Source organism: Temnothorax nylanderi, unplaced genomic scaffold (genome assembly GCF_030848795.1).
Source record: "Temnothorax nylanderi isolate EJ_2023f unplaced genomic scaffold, tnyl_v1.0 TNYL_tig0569_pilon, whole genome shotgun sequence".
Classification (NCBI taxonomy): Eukaryota; Metazoa; Arthropoda; class Insecta; order Hymenoptera; family Formicidae; genus Temnothorax; species Temnothorax nylanderi.
In genome coordinates this window covers 79,129-105,112 of record NW_027249631.1, presented here as the reverse complement: position 1 = coordinate 105,112, position 25,984 = coordinate 79,129, and the positions used below count along the sequence as shown (strand labels likewise).

Genomic DNA, 25,984 nt, shown 5'->3' with positions numbered 1-25,984 from the left:
AGAAGAGGATCTAACGACATACTGTTCATACCTTACAAACTTGTTTAAAGAAATTAGAGATTTACAAGAATCAGCTAGGAGTAATCTAGTCAGAGCTAAACAACGATCAAAAGTGTATTACGATAATCGCGCTTATCCGGAAACTTTCCATGTAAACGACCTCGTAATGTTGATTAATAATAGGAAAATAGATAAACTTAGCCCGCAGTATAATGGACCTTTCCGCGTATTAGAAGTGCTGGATCACGAAAACGTTAGAATTAAGGTGGAAAATTCCTCGAAGGTAACCCATAATAATTTACTCAAAAGAGCCTACCATGGCGAGCCAGGATGAACACTGTTACAAATGATTCACGATATCTACTTCGCGAGAGTCTTACCTCTCACAACGTTCAATTCGAGTTATCACAGGAGTCCAGACTCGCTATGGTGGACGCACGAAGGTGTAGCATCGATTTAGAACTTGTAAGAATATACTATTAAGGATGTTTTATATAGACAGGCAAGATGTAATGAAGGTGGTTGGGACGGCCCCTATAGAACATTCTTAAAAAGCGACATTCTGTAGATTTAAGGTAAAATAGATTAAGGCTACCCGTAAGAACGGGAGGTACAGGCATCGATCTCGCGTGTGAAGACGAAGAAGGGTCAATTTCGATTTGTTTAGTCACGGGTATAAGCGTAGATTTTTACTCTTCGTCCGCACGCGCCACGACGTGTAATTTTACGGGGATCGATGCCGGACATATATAGAAAAGTTCCAAGAACTTGAATAAGTTGCGTTTCTTTATTGTATTTCCAGTGTCACACTGTGTTACTGTCGTCCGGGATACTAATGTCGATGTTGTAATGTGATATGCTAAAAACACCCCAGATAGATGCCTCCAAGGATAACGTAAGCCGTGTGCTACCTTGATGTGGCCTACCAGGACAGCCCCACTCTGATGCAACATGGCCAGAGGTGCATCACTCGCAAAGCACTGGCTCGTTCAACTCGCAGTCACAGCGTTCGACCGCTGTTCCTCCACTTAACGGGGGGGGTGTAACGAACAGCGCGTAATATTGTCGCTTGTTCGTTTCGCGAGCGCACATACCGTTGATAAGGTCGACATCATTAAACAAAAGGTACATTAATGATAGTATAAGGTATCGCATTATAGTTAAAGTATTATAATATAGGTCATAAGTATAAATATATATATATATATTATAGATATTATAAGTATCGCACTATAGTTGCAGAATAATATAATGGAAGGAACGCGGAAATAACTAAACAGCATATATTTTGATTAGTTCGTTTATTAAGCGTGCTACATCCATCAAATGTACCGGCACACGTCGCTCTCGGAAAATCACGCGATTTTCGCGTGACGCTCTCACGTATCCGCGTGGACCATAGTCCCTTACCCCGGGACCCCACCGAACTGGGGGTATAAATACAGGCTCCGCGGGCCGGATACTTCTGTTCTGTTTCGACTTTTCGGGATTCACATGCGGTTCCGACATTATCTGAGAGCAACGTGAGCTGATTTCGAACTTAGTCGCGAGCGCGTTTCTTGTGATCGAACTTAGCCGCGAGCGCGTTAACTGTGATCGAACTTAGCCGCGAACACGTATCTTACGATCGAACTCGCAGCACGCTCCGTTGTCGATGTGACCGCGATCCTACCTGTAAAAAGAAATCAAAGTGTGTTTTACAATAAATTGGTTTCAACGTATTAGCCAATAATTTCATTCTACTTACCTCCTGACTTTGAACCCGACTCTTCCAGTCGATGCGCGCCTCCCTCAGGGCGTTCTCGATAGATCCTCGAGCTGATGCGCGCCTCTCCCAGGGCGTTCTCGCGAAGTCCTTACTTAGATGCGCGCCTCTCGCAGGGCGTTCTCTGATTTCCGCTGATCTTTCCTCGTTCCTGCTATTGTAAAATAAAGTTTGATTAGGGAATATCGACAAATCGAGCATTTAATTACCCGTTACCCCTAAGGACTACACACACATTTACACACGGCCACAAGGACATAAGCACACAGGATTTCGTAGGATATAAGCAAGGAGAAGGGCGACATACACACTTTAACCGGAATCAGAATAATAATAAGCAATAATCATAAGGTAAGTCGATCGTCACCAATGGTGCGCTCGAGGCGTTCCGGACAGGCCCACCAGCTGAAAAGGCTTCGGCGCGCCTATCATACGGCCGGTGAATTCGATCCCAGCATATTCAATGATTTTCCGTCACACCCGGTAACATCCGAGTCTCACGCCAATGTTCAAGACGGCTCCGAATCGCGACCACCGTCTCCGGCTGCCAAACAATATCCGAAACCTAGAATCACTCGAGTAGAATCATTAACCCAGAAAATTCGACTCATCCTCCGCGAGTGTAGCGCGACACGAAACGCCAACGAAAATTGAAATAACAGACTCCTACTTACCTGCGAGTTCCGCTTAAGAATCCCCATCGGTTTACACATTTCGGTGCACTCAAACCCACTCCGACGTCCCTATTTCACCCCGGACGTGACAAGCTCGTGGAGACTTTTCCAAAACACTATAATAAAGCTCTCGTTCGTTAAGGATTTCCTGAGATATTTTAAATTTTGTTATAATATTTTTAATATAAAATATAAAATATCTTGTAAAGTATTAATTTACTTTTCGATGACTTTACCTTGATACTTTTATACGTAGATAATGAAAGAAATCAATTGTTGTAAAAAAAAAAAACAAAAAAAATTATATAAAAAAATTTTATTACATTTTGTAAACGCATTCAATTTTGCAAAATTGCAAATGTAAAAATTAATTTTATTATTATACGCTTTCTTTCATTATTTTATATACAAAAGTGTCAAGGTAAAGTAGTCGAAGGTGAATACTTTAGAGACTAACGAGGTATTTCATATTTCATATTATAAAAATATCATGAAAAAATTTAAAATATCTCAGGAAATCTTTAACGAAAGAGAGATATATTATAGTGTTTCGTAAACGTCTCGACGAGATCCACAACTTTTCTCTCAAGGGCAAAATCAAGTTATTTAAGAAATTAGTCGCCTTTAAAATTTCTTGGAAACATTTCTTAAAAACATCTACGACATAACTCACGTAAGAATTATGTGTCCTCTTTTCAAACCAAACAACTTTTGTCTAAAGCAATTTTTTTTACAATCAAAAATAAAAAAGTTTTAGAAGTAATTTGAACAGTCAAATATTCTTTATCTCATGTAGTTTTAGAAAAAAATGTTTCTGACAAAAGTATGACTTGGAGGAGGACAAATAATGGTCAAATCAATTTTTGAAAAATTAATTTTTTTAGGTCACAAAATTATCGTCACATAAAATTCTATTTTTTAAATTATTATTTTAAATTATTATTCGTCGTGAGATAATAAAATTCATATATTGCCAGTCAGAGTCGATTATTACTACTCCTTTTTATTTTATTCACTGGCGAAGAAAAGGTTTCTTTATTGATTAATTACACACCGTTGACCTGAAGAATGGTGTCACTTCCCAATGGAGGTTTTTTTGAAACAATTACCGAGCAATTCGGATACGAGCACACTTACTTACTGAAGTCCTGGATTGACATGAAAATGAAGACATGTGCAGCAAGCCAACAACTCACTTTCCTTTTACGATGTAGACGGTATGATGTCCTGCCTCGACATATTTACAACATGCGTTTTAAGATCGGCTTCCACAGCAACAACGTAAACAGTAGCTTTAATAAATCCAAGAGACGGTATTCTAAGGCGTTGTTAAACTATGAGATTCGTGACATTAACTGCCATTTACAATACTTACGATCTCGCGTCATTAATATTGAGAATCAAATTCACACACTTCTTCCGTCGAGGTTGGTCACTAACTTTTTCGAATCGAATACAAGCAAAATTGATATTTTTAACAGACGGGAAAAAATAAGGTTAATGAACAAATTTCATCGTATCATCTACAAACAAAATAAAGGCTTTAACTCCTTTGAGAATATAGATCGATCGAAATGGATTGTTAATGTCAGCAGTAAACAAATTCCAGAATCGGTACTGAAAATTCTTAGCCTCGGCGATAAGTTCGGTGTCCCGATAGACCGTAACAATAAGAAAGACCGCATGCGTTCAACCTTAGATGTTATTAAGAATTTCGAGTTTAATTGTGGCAGAATAGATGATGATGCCATTGATGAAACACGTGGTTTGATTGCTAACACTTTACATAAATTTTTAAGCAAGGATAGACACGTAAATTATTTAGATAGTCACATTTTACGTGAATTCACAAAATGTAAAAAATATTTACGTGACAATGACGATATTTTTGTTACGAAAGCTGACAAGGGCCAAACAACGGTCGTTATGGACAAGAAAACGTACATTGACCAAATGAATTTGTTACTTGACGATCAAATGACTTATAAAAAAGTAAAAAAGGACCCAATTAAACGCATTACAACAAAACTTAACGAGCTCATCAAATCATGGCACACCAATGGCATTGTCGATGACCGTACTTATAAGTTTCTTAACTGCACTAATGGTAATCTCCCGAGATGCTACGGTCTACCTAAAATACATAAACACGGTTTTCCCTTGCGAATCATTGTCTCCGCTGTAGGTAGTCCACTTTACAATGTAGCTCGTTTCATCCATGACATACTTCATAAATCCATACCGAAACCTAAGTCACATATTAAAGATAGTTGGACCTTTGTGACTGAGATTAACAATTTCAAAATTAACCCGGACGAATTGATGGTCTCTCTTGACGTCACTGCATTATTCACTAATATACCGAAAGATTTAGTCATGCAAGGTATAAAGAATAGATGGAAATATATTTCCCGTAAGACGGATTTCAATTTAGAACAATTTTTATACGCGATTGACCTCATTTTATCTTCAACAAGTTTTCAGTTTGACGGACAATTTTATGAACAGGTGTTCGGTAGCCCTATGGGGTCCCCTCTCTCCCCTATCCTTGCGGACATTGTCATGGATGATCTTGAGACTTTCTGCTTGAAGCAATTAGGTTTCACGATCCGATTTTTTTGTCGTTATGTTGACGATGTCTTCGCGATAATTCCGAAGTCTAATATTGATGAAATTTTAACGATTTTCAATAATTATCACACTCGGTTGAAATTTACCTACGAAACTGAGGAAAATAACTCAATCAATTTCTTGAATACGACTGTCATCAGGGAGAATGATACCTTAATTACTAACTGGTACACGAAACCTACCTTTTCCGGTCGATACGTTAATTATTTTTCTAGTCACCCGAAAAAATATAAACTGAACAATATAATAAGCTTGGTCGACCACGCGATCTTACTTTCCGACAAACGGTTCCACGATAATAACATTGATAAAATCAAAGAGATACTTTTGAACAATTGCTATCCCCCGCATACAGTTGACAGATGTATTAAAGATAGACTAAAACTACTCAGTAACCGTGATAACACATCTAACACGAATGATATTGTACGACGTATACCGGAAAATTGTATAACTGTTCCCTACATTAAGGGTCTCAGCGAGAGACTTTTGCGTATTTTCAATGATCACGGTCTTCACGTTCTTTATACAGTTCCTAAGTCCCTCGATTGCGTCATAAGGAGGGGGAAAGATAGACTAGATTGTTTCAAGCAGACTAACTTAATTTATAAAATCAATTGCGGAAATTGCGATGCCACGTACATTGGCCAAACCAAAAGACATCTCGAAACACGCATTAAAGAGCATAGGGCAGATATCAAGAAACATGTCAGCAACCATTCCGTCGTTAGTAAACATCGTACCTCTCTTGATCACGAATTCGAATGGCATAAAACTGAGATATTACATAGCGAAAAACAAGTTAGAAAACGCGAGATCGCAGAAATGTTTTCATAAAACAAAATAACAATACAATCAACCTACAGAAAGACACGGATAATTTGACCGGGGCATACGATATAATAATAAAGAACATTTAACGTCGATCGCGATCAGTGTGCCTTAGTCAACCGTGGGCTGCTGACATGCTTTTCCCACACATACTACGTCCTTTACATATGACGCGCAAACTTGTAAGTTATTTAAAATTGTTAATTTATATTTTATTTCTTTTTATTTATTTTTTTCTTTTTTTATATATAATTTTAGTTCTTGACTTTTGGATTGTTGGCACAATGCCAGGACTGAATTGTTTGTAAGAGATAGAACACTTGATAAGGACCGAAAGTGACGGTCGAAACGTCGTGAGATAATAAAACTCATATATTGCCAGTCAGAGTCGATTATTACTACTCCTTTTTATTTTATTCACTGGCGAAGAAAAGGTTTCTTTATTGATTAAATTATTATTATTATTATTTTTTTCTATTTTTAAATTTTATTTTTAATGTTTACATATATTAAAATTTTATGAAACTTGTAACGGCTCATCACTTTTTGAATAACAATAACGATAACAAGTTACTTTTTATAATAGGTAATGAGTAACGGTAACGAGTTACTTTTTTCAACGAAAATAACGAGTTACGGTAACGATAAGTTACTTCTTTCAATGAGTAACGATTAACGGTAACAAGTTACTCTTCTCAATGCGAATAACGAGTTATGGTAACAATGAGTTACTTCTTTTAATGAGTAACGAGTAACGGTAACGAGTTACTTCTTTCAATTAGAATAACGAGTTATATACGATAACGATGAGTTACTTTTTCAATGAGTAACGAATTACGGTAATGAGTTACTTTTCAAACGTAATATGGGGGTTGAGAAATAAAAACTTATTTGAACTGTACTCTATAATTCTTTCTTTAGCTATTCAATAATCAATTGAGAAATAGAAACTTATTGAATAAGCCGCAGTTAAAATGTAGTTTAAGCTAAATTATTTCTACGTTTAGTATAATAATTATTATTATCTTTACGGAAAAAACACTAGTATAAACACTCAATATTTGAGTGTCGTTTTCCGTAAAAGTATAAATTTAATAATGATGAAAATCTCCACGATAACTCGTGTTTAAGATTTATGGTTTGTGGTAACTCGCGTTTATAAGATTTGAATCCGAGATCTGGTTAACGATCGAATAATTGAATCGGAAATTTAGACAGCATTAAACAAATTCGGATCCGAAGAAGATCCGGATCCAAACAAGAACCGAATCCGAACAAGATCCGGATCCGAACAAGAACCGAATCCGAACAAGATCCAGATCCGAACAAGATCCGGATCCGAACACGTTCCGAATATTTGGATTTTCACTTGAATCGAATATTTTATCTCGGATATCCGGATATCCGGATAAACGGATAATCGTCATCCCTATTTTTAGCTTTAGCGTGCGCACGATGTAGTTGGGACACAACGTCTGGCGACGCATGATGTAATTGTTGCGTACTGTATTTATAACATCTCACTTGATAAGGACCAAATTGTGGTCGAAACGTCGTGAAGAAGAATAAATGAGAAATGGCCAGTTGGGTCGCTTAAATTTGAATCGTTATTTTTATCTACTGGCGAAACTATTATTATTGGATTATAAATAATTTGTTTAACAATGTGACGATACGCGCGTTTGTCACTACCGTTACGGCCCTGACGACCACCTAACACGTGCTCAGCGTCACGGCGCACGTGCTCCTGTGCCCGAGCGGTGGGGCAGCCCCCACCGGTCTCGGGGTATAAATCGGGGACTCGAGCCGGCTCGAGTCACCAGTCCTGTCCTGATCCTGCTCCCGACACGACCACCTCTCGAAGCCATCTCACCAGGTTGGGTGCCCCCAACCTCTTCCTCCGTATAGAGAACGGGTGCCCCCGGGATACGGGCCTCCGCAGCTGGGTGCCCCCGGTTGGTTCTACCTGCCCCCTCCTGCCTTTGGGTCGGGCGCCCCTGACCCTTTCCGTCGTACGGAAGACGGGTGCCCCCGTCTTCAAGCCGGGTGCCCCCGGTGTACGGGCCGCTCAGTCGGGTGCCCCCGACTGAGCCCCTGACCACTCTCGACACCTACATGTTAGTAATAAGCCGCGCCTCCGCGAATTCGTAGTTATAAGTCGTGAACTCGTCCGCACTAGAAATAAGTCCAGCGCCTAGCCGCGCCTCCGTACTTGTCCACGAATCCGTCCGCGAACTCGTCCGACCGCGCGTCAACACCCACACACCTACACAGCGGCTCAGCGGAGCAACACACACACACACACACACACACTTACACCATCCATCTACGTGTAATATAAGAGAAAGAATAAAGAACATTTGTGTGAAACCAACCAGTGTCTCCACGTTTTCTCATCCTGGCCCGGCGAGCTAATTCCGTGCGGGAAAACGCGACTGTTACATGGCGCCCGAACAGGGACCTGATCCGTGAGACACTGGTTCGTTCCTCCACCTAGCTCATGAAGAGCTGGATCTATCGGCTATCGAAACTCGAGCTGACGGCCGAATTAGGAAAGCTAGGGATCGACCCTAGCGGCGCGATCGATACTCTCCGACACAGACTCCGGGATTTTGTGGACGCTAACCCGGAGTACGAGTACTCCGCGGGGAAGGACGAGCTTGAGTTCCAAGATACAATGGACGGGGACCCCCCGAACGCCGGACCCGTTGCGCACGACCCGGTCAAGGTCATGAATCAGATCCGGAAGTGGGGCTGCCACTTTGACGGCAAGGACCCACTCGCGTTCCTAGAACGAGTGGAGGAGTTGCGCCAGGGATACGGGTACTCCGGAGACCAGCTCCTACTAGGGCTACTACGAGGAGACACCCTTCTTTGGTACCGGAATAATCAGGCCTCATGGACCTACTGGAAGGACTTTCAAAGAGACTTCCGCAACCAGTTCTTGCCCCGACGGTACCGCGCACAACTGTCAAGAGAAATCCAGAGACGGTTTCAAAAACCTGACGAGCCCTTTCACAAATACGCGACGGCTCTCCTCACGAGCATGCGACGAGCCGGAGGATTTTTGGCAGACGAACAACTCGAACGACTCTACGATAATATGAGCCCCGAGTACAAGTACTACATCCGCCTGGATGACGTTGCCAGTTTGGGACACCTGCACGCGCGCGCCGCAGAATATGAAGTTATTGAGAAGCAAAACCGCGAGCGAAAGGCAGAAAGGAAGGCTCCGGTCGCTACTCCGGCCGTCGCCAGCACGACTTACAACCGAAAGGAGTGCTGCTGGCGGTTTAAGCAACGGGGGCACACTCGGTTGGATTGTAGACGGCCGGCCAAGAAATTCTGCTCCCGATGCGGCAAGGATGGCGTCCTCACCCGCGATTGTCACCCGACACCGGGAAACGCCACACGAGCCGGGGGCGAAGCCGCCGCCACCCGGACCCCGCCGCCGTCCGAGTAACCTACCAACCACGGCTGCCGTCCACATACGACACCGCGCTATGCGGGCGTTGATCGACACCGGCTCCGAGGTGTCCTTTATTAATACGGACACCGCCCGTTACGCGGAGAGCCTCGGGTTCACGATCCGACAGGGGACAAGCTCCGTCCATCTGGCGGACGGAGGTTCAACCGCGATACCTGGGACCATGACGCTCCCGGTGAAGATTGGCCGGAAGGTGCTTGAGCACGACTTCCTAATCATGCCATCGCTACAGGGCGCTGCACAGTGGATCGAGCGTTAAGAAAAAGCGGACATTGTGTAGAAAATTAAAAGGCTAAATTATCAACTTTTTAAAATAAATTATCATCAACCAATGTTTATAGAATTGAAATATATTCAATTATTACATATAATGTAAGTTTATTATGCCAATTTTGACCCCAAGGTTGCACATTTGTAAAAGTGCAATTTTTTATCCTATTTTAAATCGATAATGAATTGCCAGTACATTGCATACAATCAAATAAATTTGATCAATCTCTTAGAATGATATTATTTACGTCTGAGACTAACGAAAAATGCATTTCCAAGATATTTTTCTTTATTTCATCATTTAATATTTGACGGATCAAAAGTTATAAATTAGATTTTTTAAATTTATATTTCAATTCTGCCTACAAAAAAATGATAACAAATAATAGCTAAATCACTTATTGTACGGTATTCAGACAACCTTGGGCTACTAGAATCTGCAAGAATTTTCTGCGGTAATTTGCGGTTTTTCGAGATACGTTGAATAATGTAAAAATATTTTTGTTGAGTATGTCCCCAAAGTACGGAAATATCGATTATCTCGAAAACTATGCAATTTAGAAAAAAAAGATCAATACAAAAGTTGTAGGGTTTCGAGCGGGATATTATATGGAGCAATAAAAATTTGAGCCTGGGTTTAATGTTTTGAGCCCTGTTTAGGTCGTATTGAATTTTTCAAATGGGAACCTGCATTTATGATTGCATATTATTGTAGCTGACGAAGAGACATTTCCAAAACGCTAAATTTGTTTATTTTCGATAAAAATTATCTAATGTACGAGTCGCTAATGTTGCAATACCGTCAAAATATGAAAAGGAGTATGGCATTCGTTGAGTGGGGATACGCGATGTCCGCACAATGGTGCCAGATTCGGCCCTCTAAAGGCTCAGTCACAATGAGAAAAATAAGGAATAAGATAAAGGAATAAGGAATAAGGCATGTTGCATCTCACTTTAATGTACATGTACTGAAGTGAGATGCGACATTCCCTTATTCCTTATTCCTTTATCATATTCCTTATTTTTCTCATTGTGACTGAGCCCTAACACCCACGGTGCTTCTGGAGTGGGGGAACACGCGCATACAATCGCTCGGCGCGCTTATTATGCGTCCGACTGTGTCCGCATCGCGTCTCACACCTCACACCGCGCGCATCGTAGGGAAGAGGAGAAGAAAGGGAAGCGCTCCGCATTTGTTTTGACCACGCAGCTTTCGTTTGGATATCTCCAAATCTCTGGACGAGACTATTGAACCTATACGCAATTAGCACGTCTTTGGAATAGACGTCTGTTCGATTCTTCTATGAATATATTGACTTTTATAAATAATATATAGATAAAAATAAATAATATATTTTGTTATTAATTTGGTGTATTCCTCTTTATTATCATTTTAATTTTGCTTATATTTTCAAAATATGACGTCAATAATAAACAATGACTTGTTTTGTTATTTAAGGAATTCTGAAAATGGTATCAATTATGATAATACGTTTCTTAATTTTGTAATTCAACATCTTAATGTTCGCTTGTCTGAGACTGCTGAAAATAAATTAAAAACTCGTTTAAGACTATTTTGTACAAATTTACGTACTCAATGGCATAAATGTGGACGAAATTTGAAAACTTTTGAAGCCAAATACAAGTCTTGGCTAACAGAGAGTTTTGAAATTGCAGACAATTCAATTGTTAATCCTGCAAAGTTATCGTCGACACCTTTGCAAAAAAAACCTTTCAGTGAAGTAAGTAATAGGCATAAGAGAAGATTAACCCAGACTTTACGGGAAGAAAATTCAGGGGAAGCTCTTCTGATAGCAGCGAAACTGAAATTAGCGAGTGAGGGTTTTTCAGATCTCGCAACGGTTATCGATCATTTGATTAACTACCCTAATGATATTAAGCGTGTACGAAATTTCTGTGAGAATAAAATCGAAACACCTTTGCTTTCAAAAGAAAAATGTTTAGGTACGATAGTTAGTCTTGATCTTTCCAAAGCGCAGTACAAAAATCTAAGACAAACTTGCATTGAACAAGGAAATAATCAATGGCAATCTTATTACCAAATTCAAAAAGCTAAGCAAGATTGTTACGTTCCATCAGATAAAGTAACGGTTACGGATACATTGGTTCAAATAAATTTGCAATCAATTTTAAATTTAACGGTCATAAGTGCATGTAAGATTCAGTTCGAACCAGAAACACGCTTACAATTAATTAGTAAATGGGGTTTTGATGGGGCTTCAAATCAGAGCATGTATAAACAAAGGTTTCACGATGAAAACCTATTGCACACAGATAATTCAGTTTTAATGACGAGTTTCGTGCCTATTAAATTGTCTCAATCCACTAATATTATTTGGCAAAATTAAAGTCCATCATCCACTCGATATTGTCGACCCATTCGATTTGAATTCGTTCACGAAAATACTGAAATATCGAAAGAAGAATATTATCGAATGGAAGAAGAAATTAAGAGTTTAGTACCAACAGTGTATGAAAATGTGATTGTTGAGCACGAAATGCTTTTAACCATGATTGATGGGAAAATATGTACAGCAATATCAAACACATCATCTTGTGCGACATGTCCTCTGTGTTTGGCTACACCCAAACAGATGAACGACCTCAACAAGGTTGTAAGACGAGAAATTAATGTAAATTTATGTAATTTTGGTGTTTCAAGCCTTCATGCGAGAATTCGTTGTATGGAATATTTGCTTCACGTTGCATACAATTCACAGTTCAAAAGATGGAGTGTCCCCGATGCTAATCATAAAAAGCAACGAGAAGAGACAAAAAGAAAAATACAGCAAGAATTTAAAGAAAAATTAGGCTTGTTAATAGATGTCGTAAAACAAGGATTTGGATTAACGCACGATGGAAATACGGCTAGGCGATTTTTCACTGAATTTGAAATATCAGCCAAAATTACTGGTTTGGACAAAGAATTAATTAAAAGGTTTGCAATTATTCTGCAAGCTATTTGTTGTGGAGAACAAGTAAATGCCACTGTTACGTCCAACCCCGGGATTAATGGATAAAAAATCTGGGAAGCGAAGGAATTGCTAACCAGGGGGGTCGGGGTAAGGAAGGACGCAACTCGAAGCTTAAGAATAGTGCTCGCAGGTACGCGCTCTGCGGCGCGTGGCGCGAGCCCGAACGCAGTTTTATGACTCAGGAAGGGTCAACGTTTGTAGGGACGCTAAGACGCCTTCCGTGAGCGGTGCGATCGTCGGTCCTCTTTTGAGTCAAGGAATTTAATCCTTTTAACTCGGGATCGGACCTCGTGCGATTTCGAGAGGAATAATGGTACTGAGATTGAGGTCTTATTTAAAATAAAAAGAACATTTAATTAAATTTTATAGACAAATTAAACATTTATTACACAATATAACAATACGTGTTGCTGAGATTGATGGGGTGAACATTACAATAACATAATGGTTGTACCGACATTGGTAGAGAATCAGGTATTGAGATGAGCCGGAGTGTATGTTATTCGAATGTGTGAGTGTATATGGGTACTTGAAATTTAAGTCGACATTTAAGAACTAAATATAAAGAAAAGGTTGGGGAGTGAAAACAGAGGGACAAGAATTTTATGGAAGAAAAAAAAAGATGATTGTTAATCTAGGGTGACTATTTCGGGAGGGTTAGGTTCATCGATGTCGATGGTGGAGGCGGTCGAGGGGGTCGGGGATGGTACCCTGTGTTCGACCGGAGGAGGGGAATTGGGTCTAACGGGGAGTATGCGGAAAGGGCGGACGCGGCAAACGGGGCGATAAGGTGCGGGAACGAGGCGAGAGGGTAGGACAACGCGACGGGGTGGGGCAACGGGGCGATTCTCCCGTGATGAGCAACAGGGCTCCTCCGTAAACGCTGGTGGAGGCGGTGGAATGGCGAGATGCGGAGGACCGGGGTTATCTTGTTCCTGGGGAAATTCCGATCCTTGGGTTTCGACCTCCTTTCGCGCCCGCTTATGTTGACGACGTCTTTCGTGTCTCGCGGCGTTTCGCGACTTCTCATGGGTGGGACCGGCCGAATCCACTACAAGTTAGCGGATTGTTAATTATTAAAATCCGCCAACTGGGGGGAAGTCACCTCAGGTTTTGGAGATCCAAGGAGTGGCTCGAGTCTACCAACGAGTCAACTAACTCAACCAATATACCTCTAGTCCACCGACGAGTCAGCTAACTCAAAGCAATATACCTCGGTCCACCGACGAGTCAGCTAACTCAAAGCAATATACTTCGGTCCACCGACGAGTCAGCTAACTCAAGGCAACATACCTTGGTCCACCGACGGGTCAGCTAACTCAAAGCAATACCTCGGTCCACCGACGAGTCAGCTAACTCAAAGTAATAGAAGACTATGGCGGATCTACCGATAAATCGGCTAATTCGGATAGTTGAAGGTTATAACTGAGAGACTTCCCTAACCCGTGAATATATAAACGAAGGGGAACCGATATATATACGTGTGTGTGTGTACAGGACTTACTTTTTGATGAAACAGGTGTATGGGTATCTCTGTCGGGGCTGGTGCTGACCGCAGGTCTCGCCGGGTCGGTAAGATGGATGGTGGCACTTAGCGCGCACAGACTTTACTCGCGATCCTTTAGGGTGGGAACAACAGAAAATTGTTTTCGAAACTAGAATGAGTATACGGACTCAGGACTGAACTGTCTCGTGCCGGATCGGAAGTGACTGTAAGTGCTTAAAGTCGCGATTTTTATAGGAAAGTTCCAAGGGTGGAAAGGGTGGATTTCCTTGTGGGAGGTGTCTGGTTTTCGTTTTGGGACTTTTGGTTGGTGGGATTCTTCTAATTTTTATCTAGAGGGTTTTCTATTGGGCGAGACGTTTCTCACCCAAGAGCCAGATCTTAAGTTTTCGCCTATCCTAGAAAGCTAGAGACGGTTATCGATTTTTCCGGTTTTCCATTGGTGAGTCCCCTCGTAAGACCCCCACCGTCTTATCGGGGGTGCAACTCATCGCTTCTCCCAGTGTCGCATGACGCATTTGTTTTCGACTATTGCCGATTTTCCTTTTATTAGGGGTCCTTATTTATCTCGCGACCCTGTTCCTATGTTAACAGACGATCCATACCTCTCGATCTTAAGTGCAAACAGAAACTTCCACCATGTGTATTTTAGAACACGTGTTAGGCTTTGTTTCTGTTTGTCGGAAACATCGTACGAGCAAACCTCGCTCGATGCAATAAAGATTTTTACCAATTTTATCTGCGACTAAGGCCCTTTTCGCGCGTCATGTCGCCGGGTGGGCCAGACAACTGATAGAATTCGTCTGGGAGGTCGCTTTTAGTTCCTCAAGCAAATAGGCAGTTTGATCGTAAAAAAAAAAGGAATGCGAGGAGATCAAACCTCGCTTGCCGATCGATAACCGTCTGCGCTTAGTTTACTTATCTTAAACCTAGGGCTATCTTAGGTACCTAAGAATTCTCGCGAAAAAGGGGAATCGTGGAGTCTGCAGGACGTAACACCACAAAATTCGGGGAATTTGCTCTCAAAACGGCAAAGCAATGCGTTTCTATGTTCGGTTGGTGTTACATGCCTGTTTCGGTCCACAAATTGCTCATGCACGGAGAAGCAATTATTTCTCACTTTACGGTCCCGATAGGACAGCTATCAGAAGAAGCTAGTGAAGCGAGAAATAAAGAATTCCGAAAATACCGAGAAAATCATTCGCGAAAAATCAATCGAAGAGCAACTAACGAGGATGTTTTGCATCATCTGTTGATTACGTCAGATCCTCTAATTTCTAGCCTCAGACCAAAACTTGTTGTAACTAAAAGAAAGAAATTGTACGATGACACATTGGAATTGTTATTATAAATTTTATCATTTTTATCGCTTCTTTATCTAGTAAACTCCCCGATTCGTGAAAGGCAAGGGGACTCACGGAAAACAAGCACCCCGATTCGTGAGAGGCAAGGGGACTCACGGAAAACAAGCACCCCAAAGGAGTCTAAAAACGTACTGTTACCTCCACGTGGTAGACCCTGGTAACTACGAACAACTTTGTAGGCTAATAACAGACGTTTCATTTCATGTATATAAATACCATGATATCGAAATAAATACCTCCATTACTTCCGAATAGATACATATGCGAGTAAACACTAAATGAGTAGTCTAACGGTTCATCAACGCAATTCTACCAAAGTAGCAAAGGACGTTGCATAATCGCACACAACTGTGTCTAAAGACAGCTGTCAATTGTCAAATCGAAATTTTGTAATCGGAATTATACTCAGCGTTCCCAAAAATTTTTATACGCAAAGTGGTTCAGGGACAATCGCGTATTACTTAAAAGTTGACAATGGTTTTGACAATTGACAGCTGTCAATTGTCAAATAGTAATTTTGACAGCAGAATCGTAATCAGCGACCCCAAAAACCTATAAAACTGTGTGTGAGTTAATTAAAAATGCATTATTTGTCTTGTTGTAATTGATTTAATGCCAATGTCCGACTTTCCCTATGCTTCGATCCACTGTGCGCCGTACTCATCGGCGTCGACCTGTGGGCCCGGACGGGAATCGTGTTACGGGCAGCCGCGCCGCGCAAGGCCGCGCAAGCCTCCGAATGCGGAGCCGTGGCTCAGGGATTGGCCTCCCGGACCCCCGACGAGGAACGTCGGCTCCAGGAGTTCCTAACCAGGGAGCTCGCTCTGTTCGAGGACATCCACGGCCCGACCGACCGCATATCGCACCACATCCGGGTTAAGACCGACCGGCCCATCAAACAGCGGTACCGACCAAGAAACCCCGCCATGCAGGCCGTTATCGACCGGGAGGTAGAAAAGATGGAACGAGAAGGCGTGATTGAGCCTTTCCACGGAGCCTGGAGCTCGCCCATCGTGTTGGTCCGGAAGAAGGACGGGACGTACCGATTCTGCATTGACTTCCGGCAGGTAAACGAAATCACGGAGAAGGACCATACCCCCTGCCACAAGTCACGGCCACCTTAGACAAACTCCGGGGAGCTCGTTATCTATCAACGCTAGATCTAAAGAATGGGTACTGGCAGATACCCTTAGCGCCCGATAGCCGACCAATCACCGCCTTTACCGTGCCCGGAAAAGGCCTTATGCAGTTCCGGGCAATGCCGTTTGGCCTCCACTCCGCACCAGCTACCTTCCAGAGATACTGGGGCCGGACCTAGCGCCATACGTCCTCGTATACTTGGACGACATTATTATGGTCAGCCGCACCTTCGAGGAGCATCTCCGACTACTGACCGAGGTGTTCCGCCGCCTCAGAGAAGCGAAGCTCCGCCTGAACCCAGAGAAGTGTCACTTCTGCCGAGATCAACTACGATACTTGGGGCACGTCGTGGATCGCTACGGCCTCCGGATCGACCCGGACAAAATAAGCGCAGTGGCACGATGGCCAGCTCCGACTACCGTACGCAAAGTGCGGCAATTCCTGGGCATGGCCTCCTGGTACCGGCGATTCGTGGCCAATTTCTCGACGGTGGCCACCCCGCTTACTCGCCTGACCAAGAAGGGGGTGAAGTAGACTTGGGGACCGGACGAAGAGAGCGCCTTCGAGCGCCTGAAGGAGGCGTTGACCTCCGCCTCCATACTGGCCTGCCCGGACTTCGATCGCCGGTTTATACTCCAGACGGACGCGAGCTCATACGGATTGGGGGCCGTGCTAACCCAACACCAGGAAGATAGAGAGCGAGTAGTGGCGTATGCAAGCCGAACGCTCAACGGCGCGGAGAAAACTTACAGCGCCACGGAACTAGAATGCCTCGCGATCGTATGGGGCATCCGGAAAATGCGGGGATACCTCGAGGGGTATTCCTTCACCGTGGTGACCGACCATCAGTCCCTCCGGTGGTTGCAACGCTTGGAAGAACCCACCGGCCGGCTGGGTCGGTGGCTGTTCGAACTGCAACAGTACGATTTCGACGTACGATACCGAAAGGGCAGCCTCAACAAGGTTGCCGACGCACTCTCACGCCAGCCAGAAGTGTGCGGTGCTCCTGGACGACCTAATTTCGATCCTGCTGCCCACCGGCGAAAGAGTAGCCGTACCCCGCTCTGCCATGGTCCGTAATACCGGAAATACCGAGCCCGTGTTGGCGGTGGGACCTGCGTTTCGACCCACGGGGCAACTTGACGTCGTGTCAGCGTCGGTAGAATGTAAGAAAGTGATAATAAATAAGCGAGTAAACTTATGTGTAAATATACCCGTATATTTCCTCTCTAAACGGGGGGGGGGGGTGATGTGACGATACGCGCGTTCGTCACTACCGTTACGGCCCTGACGACCACCTAACACGTGCTCAGCGACACGGCGCACGTGCTCCCGTGCCCAAGCGGTGGGGCAGCCCCCATCAGTCTCACTCGGGGTATAAATAGGGGACTCGAGCCGGCTCGAGTCATCAGTCCTGTCCTGATCCTGCTCCCGACACGACCATCTCTCGAAGCCATCTCACCAGGTTGGGTGCCCCCAACCTCTTCCTACGGGTGCCCCCGTTCTCACCCGGGTGCCCCGGGTACGGGCCTCCGCAGCTGGGTGCCCCCGGTTGGTTCTACCTGCCCCCTCCTGCCTCTGGGTCGGGCGCCCCCGACCCTTTCTGTCGTACGGAAGACGGGTGCCCCCGGTGTACAGGCCGCTCAGTCGGGTGCCCCCGACTGAGCTCCTGACCGCCCTCGACGCCTACCTGTTAGTAATAAGCCGCGAATCCGTAGCTATAAGTCGAGTAGGATAGCTATGAGAGTTCGAACTCGGGAGCTCCGAGAGAGGGTGCGGGGCGGGGCGGGGGGAAACTCTAGCGCCGCCGTCCGGCCGAGGGGTCTGCGGGGGGGATCTGCGTTCCCAGCAGAGGGGTCCGCAAGGAGGGGACTCGAGGGCGAGGGGGCAGGGGGAGGGGGCCTATCAGGGCGCCGAGCGTGTCGGGACACGTTTTATAAACATTTATAAACATTTATAAACATTTATAAACATTTATAAACATTTATAAACATTTATAAACATTTATAAACATTTATAAACATTTATAAACATTTATAAACATTTATAAACTCGATGGCGAGGGTGGCAGGGGAAGGGGGTTTGTCAGGGCGGCGAGCGTGTCGGGACATGTTTTATAAACAAATGTCATTTCGAGTCGATGTTCGGCCGATAGTATTTATAAACATTGAATAAACATTGAATAAACATTTATAAACATTTATAAATACTTCAGATGCGAGCGCCTATGGCAGGTATTTTTTCTAGGAAAAGTCATCACGTGGGGTGGAGGGGGGAGACTTGACGGCGAAGGGTCCGCGGGGGAGGGGTTGTCATATTACCAAAGCGAGAGCCGATGTCCGGCTACTTGAATTTTATCGGCAAATATAAACAGAATAGACTTAGATTGCGAGACACTTGCCTCTGCAATGGTCTCATCCTTCGAGAACCTTCTAGAAGTTTATACAAGGGCGAGCGTTGACGTTCGGCTGCTGTAATTTAATCGACAAATGTAAACGTGATAAAATTTCTCATCGTTGACGATTTAACCATCGCGGAGTCTTTTCATGTTTTTATCTAGGAAGAGACGGTGTCGATGACGATTTAACCGTCGCGGCGCGGAATATCCCGGCTGCGCGCGGGGTGGTGCGGCATATTATAAAGCGAGCGCCGATGTCCGGCTGCTAAAATGTATAAACAATATTTTTTCTAACGGTAATTATACAAATGCATCGTCGCCAGGATGATTGATCAGTCTTCGGCTAGCTTTCGCGACGCGAACGTTCGTATTCGAGGGTGAAAGTTTTTGTGTCAAGTGGGCGGTAATATAAGGAAAAAAAAGTTTTTTTTCGTAACAGTACCAAACCACGTACGTGCCAAGCGTCCGCGGCTCTCAATCGGAAACAGACAATCTTTAGTGGCAAGAATCGCGCGACTCGAAGGTGCGAAGACTCTATTACAGAAACGTTTCATACATATCGGTGGTGTGTACGCGGCGAGCACTAGTAGTGACGATAACGCGGAAAGACTCGTTTCGCAAGAGATCGATACCGCGTTCGAAAGCCGTGTATTAACCGGTGCGGTGATAAATATCAATCACTTCAAACCGCGACAATTTCTCGAAGATGCTAGAGACATCGTGCTCGATCGTGTGCGGAACGTCATGCAAAGATACGCAAGTGTAAAGATAAACACTGTGTTCAACGGTGAGTTTGTGACAGGTGACAAATGTGCGAACAAAAGTGTCAACACGAGAAATTGTGAACTCTTTTGTGCGCAAACTCTTTCAGATTTGCGAACGTGGTACAAGCGACACGTTATCGAGCCTACTTTATCGTCCCTCGAAGAGAGGTGGGCGTTGTCGCGTATACTCAATTTGATTTGCGAACGTGAACAAGTACAATCCTTTGTGCGCGGGATGTTACATCGATTTACCGCAACAAATTAAATTGAAGAGAGCGGTGATCAACGTGCAATCTATGGACAATGCATGCTTTGCACAGTGGTGGCTGCTCTACATCCAGCCGAAAGAAATTCAGAACGGGAATCCTCCCTACCCTTATTATACAACAGTATTAAATTTACAAGACATTGAGTTTCCAATGACGTTGAATCAAATTAAAAAGTTCGAACGATTCAACGATATATCCATCAATGTGTATACCATCGAGGGACAGAAGAGGCCAAACGTTCTCCCGATACGGCTCACCGACCGGAAGAGAGAAAAGCATGTCAATTTGCTGTACGTGCAGGATCCGTGGTGGGGAGATTACTGGGAGAAAAAGGAGAGGGAGAGGAATGGATGAAAGCGATAGAGGAAATGAGACAAGATAGAGGGAGGAGAATGGAAAAAAAAAGAGGGATGACAGTGAAGAGAGTAGGGGTAAGTCGGAGAAAAAGAGAGGAGAAAGAAAGGAGAAAAGAAAAGAGAGAGGAGGAAGACAGGAGACCAAGGAGGACCGCGGAGGACGAGATAACAAGAAGGATGGAGGAGAGTCTGTTAATGGATGCGGATGAAGACAAAGACGATAGGAAGAAGGAAGAGTAAGAGGAATGTATGATAGAAGGGAGAGAGAAAGGGTGATAGAGAGAGAAGCGTTAAGGGAGAGGGAGGGGAGGAGGAGAAGGAAATAAGATAGTAGGATTAATACAGTTATTTTTTTAGAATGAAGATAGAATAAGAAAGAAGGAAGGTATCGAACACGAGGAGGGAGAGAGCCGGAAAGAAAAGGGAGGAGCAGCGGCAGAAGGGAGGGAGTCAGAGGGATGCGGAATCGAGGGAAGCTGAAGGAGATGGACAGAAGGGTGCCGGATGGAAGACGAAGGGTTGGGTACGTCCCTTCAAAACGCCATATGTGTGGACAAGGTGATGTGTTGGAGGGAGATTGTACAGGGTTGTAGGTACGTCTCTAAGGTAAAAAAACGCCCTTTAAGACCCCTTTGGGGTAAATAAAGTACCATTATCTATCTAGAACCCTCAGCTTTATGACTCAATGTTATTACATTCTATTGAATGCGGTCACCTCCCACTATCGTTTCTAAAATTGTATAAAAGGATAAATCTTTCGCCTCCGCCGTAGGAGTGGAGCGAGCCGAGAAAGCGAGCACATATCTATACTTGTTCCACTTTCTCAAACAAATACTTGTATCAAGAAGTTTAACAATTGTTACGTCCGGCCCATCACAAAATCCGGGAAAAGTTAAAAACTTCATACAAAACACGAAACTGCGTAGATATAAGAGCGACATCACGTAGATATAAGAGCGTCATCGTATCGTGCCCCAATCACAAGAAAAACGCCTTCTGGTACACCGCTAGGCACGACCCTGCGCTAGGAACTCCGTCCTCGAGGAAGCGTATCACGCTCAGAGTAATCCAGATCCTTCTAGAAACCTCCGGATCCTTCCAGAACATTCCAGAACCTTCCCGAACCTTCTCGAACCCTCCAGAATCCTCTCGACACGACCACTCACATAAAACCCACTTTTTGGGAACTTTTTTTTGGGTCGTTTGACCGTCCAAAACCTTCTAGACCTTTCTAAACCCTTCCAGAAACCTCCCGAACCTTCAGGAGCTTTCCCTTCCACTTGACCCCCACCAACTGATTCCAACACCCTCGCCACCAAGCGAACGGGTATATAAGGGCGAGCATCCCGAGGGACGCTCTCAGTTGATCCTCGGACGCGAACGCACCTACCTCGAGCTTAGGGTAAACTACCATATCACTGTATCCAGAACGTTCCATATCCTCCAGCTAGAATAGTCTAGAACTATTGTCACGTGTTGCTACGGAGTTCTGTGGAACTCGCTAGAACCTTCTAGATCGTGACCACGTGTTAGTTTGCTACAATTCCATGTATACTCAGTAATTTCCAACGATTGTAAAATTAATTTTAATACACCATTGTACTTATATAAATCCTTGCATTCGCAAATTCTTTTCACCTACATCACTCTCACCAGCCTTGTACATTCCACACCAATCCGGGTGTCTTCGACTCCCCGTCTAGGAATTTATTTAAATAGTGCTAATATAAAGCACCCTGATCCCCAGTCATCCCCTTACTTTCACATTCGCATACGAGACAGTGCGGTACGAGCTGCACGTTTCCGGTTGCGGGTGTCCGAAAAGGAAGCAGTGCCATACGAGCAGCACGCTTTCTCGCCGTAATATAGCAACAGGGAATTAACTGCTCCGAAATAATTCGCGACGTCTTTCGTTCAGTGGAACACGAAGGGGAACAATTATTCCTCGACCCAGAGCCAACAATTATCGCCATATCGCAAATTAACGCGCACTAGACGTATTGAGACACAGATTAGCGTAGGCTGACCCATTAGGGTTTGGATTGGCGAGACTCTCTGGTAATCGGGAGTCGGGAATCCGGGTCGCGAATAACCTCGGTTGCGGGTATCCCCGGGGAGAACCCCTTGGTTCGTTCGACCCGACGAGCGACCACGTCTCGCGTGCGATCCGAGTTCTGCTGTGCAGCCGCAATCCGTCGGGACGTAACAAGAGGAAAAACCCCTAAACAAAGGCGTTCTGCCAGATCGAGCAACTTTGTATCACCAGTACGTCACACTGGGGCTGCTTCAACGGACGGCTGCAGGGTCAGAATCACCCGCACCTCCGGCAGGTCGTCCGCCCGCACCATGGGCAGCGCCGATGCAGCTTCCGGCTGCAAGGCGAAGCTGCGGTCAGTGTAGCAGTTGCGATCTGGCGATACCATTGTGCGGCGTACGAAAGAACAGTAAAGATTTTCCAAAAGTTATAAAGTCCACTTTAATTCAAGGAATATTACAACTACGACTAAAATAAGTGCATTGCACAAGCTCTATTGGGAGCTGTAACCGAACAGTCTTATGTTAAATCCTTACCTGGTACTAAGACGTACCTAGTACGGTCGCCACTGTGTTTTCCTCTAAACACAGAAAGGTCTGCCCACAGAATCCCTTTTGTGGATGTGGGATTTTTTCCCGGAATCTTTTCTACGATGGCCGCGTGCCCCGATTGCGCTTATCTCGACCGGATTTACTTGTAGAAGTTTCGAAGATCAGGGATAGGATCGTTATTGTAGGAATAATTGATACCTTTGTTTTATAAACAATAACAATCGATAAAAGTATATTTCGCACCTCTTTACACGGTACAGAATATCACGGGTTTACGGTTACATTCCCGGGACTTGCTCTCGTCCGCAATCGATGTGTCCGCCGTGAAGGTTTGTCGAGAACAGCTTTCGAGTGTGGCGTTCCACTCTCCCACTATGGCCCTGCGCCTGCGCTGCGCGATCACGCCATTTCTGCGCGCGCAACGTATTACTTATAATCGAACTTACTCGCAAATAAAAATCTTAACTAGTTTTTACCTTTCATGCACGCTCCATTATTTATAAATAAACATAATACATAAATTGTTATTACCCCTGTCCTTTTGCAACGCCCATTACATTTTGCTTTACTTAACTGCGCAATAATACACTCCATCGTGACTAAGGCGTCATCCGCCACGCTAATACGCAATATCCCTTTTACTACGCATCACAACATTTTATTACGCCGTTCTCATCGACTATTGCGTCTTTCCATAACTGCGGCTAAACATAACTGCGTAGTAAAGCAGTTATTACGTCATTAGTCATCTATCGATGCATTTATTTCACTGATGCGTCATTCGACACTCAACTATGCAATATTTAAGAGTCGCTTCGTCATACAATGTTAAATTACGTCAGTTCATATTTATTACGTTGATTAATACGTAACGGCGCCACGCGTACGGATAACTGCGTCATTAATTGCAACACTTTTCAATAAAGCGCTTAATACTACTTGGACATTATAAATTACGCATTTCCTTTATTATTACAGGCACTTTTAACTCTTTGCTTTCGCGTCGCAGGATACACAGGTAAGTATAATATTTTAGTTAACAAAATAAAATAAAGTAAATCTCATAATTCTTCTCCCTTTAGATGCCGCCTTTGGACCTCTGGCTCCAGGTGAGACTTCAAGGTAAGTATATAAAATATCTCTTTATTACGCAATATAAACTTAGAATAACTAATCTTATTTCATTACGCAGCTTCACGCTTCTATTGCGCAGTTCAATGTTACTGCGTCACTTTCCTATCAAGTTATGTTACCTTATTGCGTCTCAGTTTCCTTTAATTGCGCCATTATCTGCCTACTACGCAATTACCTTCTTAACTACGCCATTCGGTAATAACTGCGCAATAGATTACTACAATCGCGTTACCTAAAGCCAACAACGCCATATTTAACTTAACATCGCTATTAGACGTTCATTGCACGTTTATTATATACGTTGTCACCGATGACTCACGGCGCAATAAACAATGATATTACGTCATTTCCCATTAATTTGCGTAATTAATTGTAGAATATCTCATAAAAACCAAAAATAATGCAACTCAAGTTATTTGTCGATCAATATGCACCTTTTGCTATCAATATGCATCGTAACGTCATTTAACACTTTCAAAGCCAAAACTTAGAAACATTTCATAATGCGTTATATGATGCTTCTACACAAGATAATGTCGTCGGAATGATAAACTGCGTCATTATGACCCTGCTATTACATACAACTTAAAATCACTTCAACTGCGTCACACTGTATCATTTTACGTCATAAGTCCGTAACTACGCTATTTAAATCAAACAACTTGCGCGTGGTTTCGCTAGATAGTAGATAGGGACAGATTTGTCGTAAGTTTTACGTGCGGCACCTGCTCGTGGAGCCTAATCCACACGGCCCTCATGGGCGTGAGATTGGGGTACGCCCAATCAGCGCGTACCGACCGAGGTCTGGTACTACCAGTACGCTGCAGGACTACAGGATCCGGCAGCAACCCACTGGTTGGGGCGAGCGACTATCCACGCTCTACCAGCTGTGCAGGTTGGTACCCGAGCTGTTGGGACGCAGCTCACCCGTCGGACACCCAAGTACGTAACTCGAGTATCCTAACCAGCATGCGGCTGTAAACCACTGCCACCACGATGGTCCTACCCGCGACCGGCGGGAGCGAGCTCCCTGGGCCACCGGTCCCAGTGGTACCAGTCTAGATCACTGGTCGGATCTTCGTAGCCGAGACTACTCCCAGTTGGGTCTCCTGCAGACCCGGCACTGGTCCGCCGCACACACCACGCACACCTCATACATTCCCACTCATTCTTCTCTGAAACACACATGCCGCAAACCTGCTCAGACTTTCGTATCTTTCCTTACACTCCAACACACTGCTTACATCCACTCCGCCATCCTCACTCACACTGACTCCCCATTCGCTCAAGTTCCTAACATCCTCATACATTCCACACTCAACCAGCACATGCTTCCAGTCCTCGCACTCTGCACCACACATACAGCTTTCGGTCTCAGACAATCCCCTTTTATACAAAAACTCATTCAAACTGCCGTGGCCCGTCAGGATATACCCGAGCCATAAGCTCGGTTCAAATCCCGGGCATCCCTCGGCAAACCTCACACTCTGTATGAAGCCATATGTCACACGTCTTTTCACACTGTTGTCCCATCTACTCTGCCATCTCTCATACAATCTAGCACTCATCAGTTCCAAGCATAGTGTAAGGATTACATGGTGTGCTCAATTGGCGTCTTTCTTTCTCTAAATTCGTTTCTCTTTCCTGCCGTCACGTCGAATTGTGTAAGCAGTGGTACCACCACTAAAAGTAACTAGGAAATAGGAAATTTGAACGGATTATGTTGCAAAACAGCCTCCTGAAAATGTATTGATGAATGATATTTGAAGATACGTTATACTGGGCCTGTTCATTTTTGCTGCACGTCTGAACTAG

General features: G+C 43.9%; 1 long non-coding RNA gene across 1 annotated transcript; it reads right to left on the bottom strand.

Annotated features, from left to right (window-relative positions):
* Positions 1-1,284: 1,284 nt before the first annotated feature.
* On the bottom strand, positions 1,285-3,083 carry LOC139783999 (uncharacterized). The gene is made up of 2 exons (XR_011721440.1): positions 1,748-3,083; positions 1,285-1,672 (listed from the first exon to the last, which is right to left on the bottom strand). It is a non-coding gene; the product is annotated as an uncharacterized lncRNA (long non-coding RNA).
* Between the last annotated feature and the right edge of the window lie 22,901 nt (positions 3,084-25,984).